At 48.6% G+C, this 6936-nt stretch overlaps 1 pseudogene; it reads left to right on the top strand.

Annotated features, from left to right (window-relative positions):
* The first annotated feature begins 115 nt into the window (after nt 1-115).
* Nucleotides 116-6936, top strand: part of LOC105522785 — a 13271-nt pseudogene continuing 6450 nt past the window's right edge.

The following is a 6936-nucleotide window of genomic DNA, read 5'->3' on the forward strand; positions in this document are numbered from 1 at the left end:
TCCCGCTGCTTCCTCAAGACCCCACGCCTCGCTCCCGCTGCTTCCTCAAGACCCCACGCCTCGCTCCCGCTGCTTCCTCGAGACTGCAAACCACACGCTCCCCACACCACTGCCCATGTGCCCTTCCTTGTCTACACTGGCCGTGACACACCAGTTTCGTCTGCTACGCCCCCCAGACCACAGCACGGAGCAGGTACCCTGCACTTCCAGGATGAACAGACAAAAGTAAAAGGGTGGCCGGGCATGGTGGCTCACACCTGTCATCCCAGCACTTTGGGAGGCTGAGGTGGGCAAATCACTTAAGGCCTAGAGTTCAAGACCAGCCTGGCCAAAATGGTGAAATCCCATCTCTACTAAAAATACAAAAATTAGCCAGACGTGGTGGCACACACCTGTAATCCCAGCGACTTGGGGGCTGAGGCAGGAGAATCGCATGAACCTGGGAGACAGAGGTTGCAGTGAGCCAAGATGGCGCCACTGCACTCCAGCCTAGGGACACAGCGAGACTCTGAATTAAAATTTTTTTAAAAATGGAAGGGCATCCAGCAGTGGGTGAGAAGCAGGGAGAGGCACAGCAGCTGGCCCTTGGACACATGTCTCTGCCTCCTAGGGGTACACTTGTCCCCTGGACACATGCCCCTGCCTCCAGCCCACAGCCCGGGCCCAGCCTGGGCACAAGGCAATCAAGAAAGCAAAGCTCAGCATGGGCACTGTGCCTCTAGATAGATCCGCACAGGGCCAGGAGCCTGTGTTTCTTAGGAAGACAATAGTTAACAGGAAACTTCGAAATCTAAGTGTCATCACTCTAACCCAAAATTTCCCGTTTCCTTCTAGTATCTCTTCACAGCTATACATTTTTGTTTTTGTCTTTGTTTTTGAGATGGAGTCTCACTCTGTCGCCCAGGCTGGAGTGCAATGGTGCAAACTCAGCTCACTGCAACCTCCACATCCCAGGTTCAAGTGACTCTCCTGCCTCAGCCTCCCGAGTAGCTGGGTTTATAGGCGCACACCACCGTGCCCAGCTAATTTTTATAATTTTAGTAGAGATGAGGTCTCACCATGTTGGCCAGGCTGGTCTCCAACTCCTGACCTCAGGTGATCAGTCCACCTCAGCCTCTGAAAGTGCTGGGATTATAGGCGTGAGCCACTGCATCCAGTCATATACATTTTATATGGTTATGAGCTATATAAATAATTTTTCCCTTGAATATTCCTACGTCTTCATATTCTTCAGTTATCACATGAATGGCAGTGCATTTCATAGAGTAGATAGACCATAAAGTATTAAAACATTTTTAAATCACTGATAATCAGTTTATCATTACTTTAAAACAGTGGTCCCCAGTCTTTTTGGCACCAGGGACTGGTTTCGTGGAAGATGATTTTTCCAAGGACAGAAGGTGGGGAGGGTAGTTCAGGAAGACACGGTTCCACCTCAGATCTTCAGGCACCAGATTCTCATAAGGAGTGTGCGGCCTAGATCCTTCGCATGTGCAGTTCACCCACACAGGAGGGTTCTCGCTCCTAGGAGAGTCTAATCCCACTGCTCATCTGACAGGCGGGGCTCAGGCAGGGACGCTCAACTCAACGCCTGCCGCTCAGGTCCTGCTGGGTGGCCCAGTTCCTAATGGGCCACTGACCAGCACTCCGTGGCCTGGGGATTGGGGACCCCCACTTAAAAAACACTATGAGCATCTTCATGTAAATGATAACTACTGTGAACTCATTCATTATCTTCAACAGCACTGAGTGACACTGAATATATGCAACGTATTTTATTTTCCTCATTGAGGAAAACTCCATAGGTAAGATTACTGGGTCCATTCACGGGTAACAATAGTTCTGGTCTGCTGGCAATAAGGAAGTCTTTTTTAAGCAGCCTCTACCAGCGAGAATGCCAGTGTAGTGCTTGAAAACAGTTAACAGTCAGGCGCAGTGGTTTACGCCTGTAATCCCAGCACTTTGGGAGGCTGAGGTGGGCAGAACACCTGAGGTCAGGAGTTCGAGACCAGACTGGCCAAAATGGTCAAATGCCGTCTCTACTAAAAATACAAAATAAAAAAAAAATTAGCCAAGCGTAGTGGCGCATGCCCGTAGTCCCAGCTACCTGGGAGGCTGAGGCAGGAGACTCACTTGAACCCAGGAGGCAGGGGTTGCAGTGAGCCAAGATCATGCCATTGCACTCCAGCCTGGGTGACAAGAGCAAAACTCAAGTCTCAAAAAGAAAAAAAGAAAAGAAAGGAAAAAACAGTTAACCACCTGGTACCTTCCTGCTGCAGTTCCTGAATACCAAGGTCCTTGACACCACCTCTGCTGTCCACACTGGCCTGTCTAAGCCACAAGCATCAGCATCCCAGCTTGGCTGCACCCCACCACCTGGCCCAAACTCTGACCATCCTGTGGGCTCAGAACCACGTGCACCGTTCACTTCCCTGTTCAGCGCTAACATGCTTCTCCTGGTGTCTGTCCAGACAATGCCATGTTCTGGGGCATGGCAGGCCCAGCCTTTACTCAAGCCTTCAGGCATATGCTGCCTCCCCAGCCACCCTCTCCAGTCTGGCCCACCTCACTGGGCCCCAGCTGGCTTCTTTGCAGAAACTAACAGGATGACCTAAAATTCATATGGAAACTTAAGAGACCCAGAATAGCCAAAACAATCTGGAAAAAGAACAAACTTGGAGGACTCAGACCTCTCCATTTCAAAACTTACAACAGGCCGGGCGCGGTGGCTCAAGCCTGTAATCCCAGCACTTTGGGAGACCGAGACGGGCGGATCACGAGGTCAGGAGATCGACACCATCCTGGCTAACACGGTGAAACCCCGTCTCTACTAAAAAAATACAAAAAACTAGCTGGGCGAGGTGGCGGGCGCCTATAGTCCCAGCTACTCGGGAGGCTGAGGCAAGAGAATGGCGTAAACCCGGGAGGCGGAGCTTGCAGTGAGCTGAGATCCGGCCACTGCACTCCAGCCCGGGCGGCAGAGAGAGACTCCGTCTCAAAAAAAAAAAAAAAAACTTACAACAAAGGTAAAATCATCATGACACTGGTACTGGCCTAAGGAACAACATCTGATCAATGGAACATAATTGAGAGTTCAGAAACAGACTCACATACTTACGGTCAATTAATTTTTCTTTTTCTTTTTTGGGGGGGGAGAGGGTAGGGGCTGGGGGATGGGGTCCCGCTCTGTCGCCCAGGCTGGAGTGCAGTGGTGTCAACTCAGCTCAATGCAACCTCCACCTCCCATGTCCAAGCGATTCTTCTGCCTCAGCCTTTTGAACAGCTGGGATTACAGGCACCCACCACCACATCAGGCTACGTTTTGTATTTTTAGTAGAGATGGGGTTTCGCCATGTTGGCCAAGCTGGTCTCGCACTCCTGACCTCAAGTGATCCACCCACCTCGGCCTCCCAAAGTGCTGGGATTACAGGCGTGAGCCACTGTGCCCGGCCTATGGTCAAGTAATTTTCCAATTAAGCCATGAAGACCATTCAATAAAAGGAGAATCTTTTCAGCAAACAGTGCTAGGACAACGGGAGAGCCATATGCGAACATGTGAAGATGGACCCTGCTTCACACCATATACAAGAAGCAGAGGGAGCTGCTGCTCAGCAGTGGGGACACTTTCTAAGAAACGCATCAAGAAGGAGAAGTCCCAATACTGGCACTGTCCAACTTGCTGAAAATCACTTTGCTTGTTTTATGTACCAGGAAAAATTAGAAAATTGGCTGGGGGCGGCGACTCACGCCTGGAATCCCAGCACTCTGGGAGGCAGAGGAGGGCGGATCAAGGTCAGGAGTTCAAGACCAGCCTGGCCAACACGGAGAAACCCCATCTCTACTAAAAATACAAAATCAGCTGGGCGTGGTGGCGCATGCCTGTCATCCCAGCTACTCAGGAGGCTGAGGCGGGAGAACCGCTTGAAGCCGGGAGGCGGAGGTTGCAGTGAGCCGAGATCGCATCACTGCACTCCAGCCTCGGCAACAAGAGCGAAACTCTGTCTCAAAGAAAAAAAAAAGAGAGAGAGAAAATCAAGCCCTTAGTCTTCCTGTGTGCCAGGCACTGTCTCAGGTGCTTCATGCAATCGTGCATCACTCAACTACGAGGATACTTTCTGGGAAATTCAACGTTAAGCAGCTTTACTGTTCTGTGAACATCACAGACTGAACTCACACAAACCTAGATGCCTGCTACACACCGAGGCTGTGGGGCAGAGCCTATTCTATTACTCCTGGGCTACAAACCTATGCAGCATGTAACCGCGTTGAATACTGCAGGCAACAGGAATACAATGGTAAGTATTTGCATATATAAACATATCTAAGCATAGAAAAGGTACAATAAAAATACAGTATAAAAAATTTAAAAGTGCCCTGTATGGGGCACTTACCATGAATGCAGCTTGCAGGACTGGAACTCGAAGTTGCTCTGGGTGACTGAGTGAGTAGTGAATGAATGTGAAGGCCTAGGACATTACTATACACTACTGCAGGCTTTATAAACACTGTACACGTAGGCTACACCATCTACGGCCAGGCACGGTGACTCCCACCTGTAATCCCAGCACTCTGGGAGGCCGAAGCGGATGGATCACCTGAGGTCAAGAGTTCGAGACCAACCTGGCCAACATGTTGAAACCTCGTCTCTACTAAAAATATAGAAAAGTTAGCCGGGTGTGGTGGCAGGTGTCTGTAATCCCAGCTACTCCGGAGACTGAGGCAGGAAAGTTGCTTGAACCTGGGAGGGAGAGGTTGCAGTGAGCTGAGAGCACACCACTGCACTCCAGTCTGGGCAACAAGAGCAAAACTCCATCTCAAAAAAAAAAAATTTAATTTCTTAAACTTTTTGGTTAAAAACTAAGATACACTAGCCAGGCGCAGTGGCTCACGCCTGTAATCCCAACATTCTGGGAGGCCAAGGTGAATCACCTGAGGTCAGGAGTTCAAGACCAGCCTAGCCAACATGGCAAAACCCTGTCTCTACTAAAAATAAAAAAAAGTAGCTGGGCTAGGTGGTACACACCTATAATCCCTGCTAGAAGGCTGAGGCAGAAGTATTGCTCCAACCCAGGAGTTGTAGTGAGCCAAGATGGCGCCACTGCACTCCGGCCTGGGCGATAAGAGTGAGACTGTCTCAAACAAAAAAAAAAAAACTAAAACACACTGGCCAGGCATTGTGGCTCACACCTGTAATCCCAGCACTTTGGGTGGCCAAGGCAGGAAGACCACTTCAGCCTGGCTTGGGCAACATAGCAAGACCTCATCTCCACAAAAAAAAAATTAACTAAAACACAAACATACACATTAGCCGAGGCCCACACAGGGTCAGGATCATCCATATTACTGTCTTCCACCTCCACATCTTGTCCCCTAGAAGATCTTCAGAGGCACTAACATGCACGGAGCTGTCATCTCCTATAATAACAGCGTCTTCTAGATGCCTCCTGAAGGACCTGCCTGAGACTGTTTTACAGTTAACTTTTTTTAAAATAAGTAGGAGTACACTCTATAATAATGGTAAAAAGTAGCACAGAATAGTAACTACATACACCAGTAACAAGAGTTTACCATTATCATCAAGCATTAGGTACTGCGCATAACTGTATGTGCTAGACTTTTATATAACTGAGAGCAGAGTAGGTTTGTTTACCTGAGCAGGACACGTAATGCCTATTGCTAGAGTTTTAGGATGCCCTGGGCAATAGGAACTTTTCGGTTCCACTATAATCTTTTTTTTTTTTTTTCCTTGAGACGGTGTCTCGCTCTGTCACTCAGGCTGGGGTGCAGTGACACAATCTCGGCTCACTGCAACTTCTACTTCCCAGGTTCAAGCAGTTCTCCTGCCTCAGCCTCCCAAGTAACTGGGATTACAAGTGTGTGCCAACATGCCCAGATAATTTTTTGTATTTTTATTTTTGTCAGGATTTCACCATGTTAGCCAGGCTGGTCTTGAACTCCTGACCTCAAGTCATCCACCTGCCTCAGCCTCCCTCCCACAGTGCTGGGATTACAAGCATGAGCCACCACACCTGGCCAGCTCCATTATAATCTTACTGGACCATCATCTTACATGTTGTCCATCACTGACAGAAACATCATTCTGTGGCCTGGGACTATAATTCAAAATAGATCAAAGATCTAAATAAAAGAGCTAAAACTGTAAAACTCATAGAAGAAAACAAGCACAAATCTTCACAACCCTGAATTTCAAAAGTGTTCCTAAAATAGGACAAAAAGGCACAAGCAACAAGGAAAAAAGGGATAAACAGACTTCATCAAAATTAAAAATGTTTGTGCTTCAAAGAATACTGTCAAGAAAGTGAAAACATAACCCACAAAATGGGAAAAAATATTTACAAGTCCTGTATCTGTCTGGGTGCAGTGGCTCACACCCATAATCCCAGCACTTTGGGAGGTTCCAGTTTTTCCTTATCGTCAACACTTGTTATTTTTTGTCTTGTTTTTTTGAGACAGGGTCTCACTCTGTCACCTACCCAGGCTGGAGTGCAGTGGTGCAGTCACAGCTTACTGCAGCCTCAAACTCCCAGACTCAGGTGATCCTCCCACCTCAGCCTCCTGAGCAGCTGGAACCACGGGTATGCACACGCTCATATTCATATGGGGGTGGGAAGATCGCTTGAGCCCAGGAGTTCAACCAGCCTGATCAACACAGTGGGATCCTGTCTGCACAAAAAATTAAAAAACCAAAAATTAGCCAGGTGTGGTGACATGTGCCTGTGGCCCTGGCTACTTGGGGGTGCTGAATTAGGAGGATCACTTGAGTCCAGGAGGTTGAGGCTGCAGTGAGCTGTGATCATCCCACTGCACTCCAACCTAGGCAACAGAGTGCAACTGTCTCAAAAAAAAGAAAAGAAAGGAAAACCCCTCATGCGGTGCCACAAAGCCCTGCCTGGACACTTAGAAGGCTTCCCTCAG

This window comes from Colobus angolensis, unplaced genomic scaffold (genome assembly GCF_000951035.1).
Source record: "Colobus angolensis palliatus isolate OR3802 unplaced genomic scaffold, Cang.pa_1.0 Scaffold44, whole genome shotgun sequence".
NCBI lineage: Eukaryota > Metazoa > Chordata > Mammalia > Primates > Cercopithecidae > Colobus > Colobus angolensis.